Here is a 2,228-nt window from a genome sequence, read left to right as displayed (position 1 = left end):
AACCTGTATTATTTCAGTAGACATTGAAATGAGGATGCATCTTGCTGCCTTTCCAATGAAGCAAGTTTAATTTAGTAATAGGTGAAAAACCATCCCTACAAAGGTGTTAATCAGAGACTTGGCTTTGTGGACACTTTTCAGAGAACAAATTTGTTAGCATAAAAATAAAGCCAGAAAATAAAGAGCTGTTTAATCACTCAATTGGATTTTTCTGCCAGCATATTTTTTTTCTCTGCAACCCACTGCTAAATTGCGCTTCCTAGCTGTTTTTATAAAATCACTGAATCAAATCTAACTCTGATTACATCAGAGAAGGCCAGGTACCCTACACCATAACAGGGGGTTTGAAATTTTGACTTGTCTACTTAAAGATCACCAAAATCTGATAACAAGGTCATTTAGGTCCCTGGGTGGGATTTAACCACCAACCTTTTGGTTAATAGCCGTACATACTAACTGATTGCGCCACAGAGACACTTTGCAAAAGTCCATACTGACAAAGGCTAATAAGCATTCATCTAAAACGTTTCCTAGAAAAACTTTAAAACAGGGCTGGCCAAACCGGTCCTCGAGATCTACCAACAGTTCATGTTTTCCAGGCCTCCTGGAGATCTGTAGAATGGTCAGTTAGGAATGAATGCAGCACATCTTAATTAGTAATGACTACACCTGTGCACCAGCTAGGTAGTCTAGAAAATGTGAACTGTTAGTTGATCTCGAGGACTGGTTTGGCCAGCCCTGCTTTAAAAAGTCAATAATCTGGAGAGTTTTTGTAAGATGTTTCTTCCATCAACCAACGAAGAAACACATTGGTACTTTCCCATGATGAGTGAGTGCTTCAGGATCTCTTGAACTTACATGTGCAGCAGAGTACTGCAATGGAAGCATGCTGGGCCCATAACCCAGAGGTAGGCAGATTGAAACTATCCTCTGCTATATGCATTTTTTTTTGTTAATTAAAGTAATCCAAAACTGGGATTGATATTTTGTCTCTTTTATTTTTACTTAAAGTACAATAACTTTTACCATTTTAATTTGTTTTAATAGTATATTGACAGTATTGTTTTCTTTCAAAAATCCACTTCATTTTCTTTACCCTATTATTAAAATGGTAATTGACAAAAACAAACTACATTGTCACCAGAAGAGCAATACAAAATGTACAAGTGATATATTAAAATCATCTTTCCAGCTTGAATTTCAATGATGCAGTGGGTCAACAATTTTGTGAGAAACATCTTCACCCTTAAATAAAGATTTTCTTAATTCCTTACCTGTGTGCTAATTAGATATCACCTTGTTTTCACATTAAACAGACTTCCACATGAGAAAGCAGCAAGGATGCAGTGGCGTTAATGTTTCCTGGTGTCAACTTGTATTATTTCAGTAGACATTAAAATGAGGATGCATCTTGCTGCCTTTCCAATGAAGCAAGTTTAATTTAGTAATAGGTGAAAAACCATCCTTACAAAGGTGTTAATCAGAGACTTGGCTTTGTGGACACTTTTCAGAGAACAAATTTGTTAGCATAAAAATAAAGCCAGAAAATGAAGAGCTGTTTAATCACTCGATTGGATTTTTCTGCCAGCATATTTTTTTTCTCTGCAACCCACTGCTAAATTGTGCTTCCTAGCTGTTTTTATAAAATCACTGAATCAAATCTAACTCTGATTACATCAGAGAAGGCCATGTACCCTACACCATAAGAGGAGGTTTGAAATTTTGACTTGTCTACTTAAATATCACCAAAATCTGATCACAAGGTTAATTACGTCCCTGGGTGGGATTGAACCACCAACCTTTTGGTTAATAGCCAAACACACTAACCGATTGCGCCACAGAGACACTTTGCAAAAACTACATACTGACAAAGGCTAATAAGCATACATCTAGAACGTTTCCTAGAAAAACATTAAAAAATCAATAATCTGGAGAGTTTTTGTAAGATGTTTCTTCCATCAACCAACGAATAAACACATTGGTACTTTCCCATGATGAGTGAGTGCTTCAGGATCTCTTGCACTTACATGTGCAGCAGAGTACTGCAATGGAAGCATGCTGGGCCCATAACCCAGAGGTAGGCAGATTGAAACTATCCTCTGCTATATGCATTTTTTTTTGTTAATTAAAGTAATCCAAAACTGAGATTGATATTTTGGCTCTTTTATTTTTACTTAAAGTACAATAACTTTTACCATTTTAATTTGTTTTAATAGTATATTGACAGT

At 36.0% G+C, this 2,228-nt stretch overlaps 1 non-coding gene across 1 annotated transcript; it reads right to left on the bottom strand.

Moving 5' to 3' along the window:
* Positions 1-1,771: 1,771 nt before the first annotated feature.
* On the bottom strand, positions 1,772-1,845 carry TRNAN-AUU (transfer RNA asparagine (anticodon AUU)). Its single transcript has one exon. It is a non-coding gene; the product is annotated as a tRNA-Asn (tRNA).
* Between the last annotated feature and the right edge of the window lie 383 nt (positions 1,846-2,228).

This window comes from Pseudophryne corroboree, chromosome 5 (genome assembly GCF_028390025.1).
Source record: "Pseudophryne corroboree isolate aPseCor3 chromosome 5, aPseCor3.hap2, whole genome shotgun sequence".
Taxonomy (NCBI): Eukaryota; Metazoa; Chordata; class Amphibia; order Anura; family Myobatrachidae; genus Pseudophryne; species Pseudophryne corroboree.
This window is presented reverse-complemented; position numbering and strand designations above follow the sequence as displayed.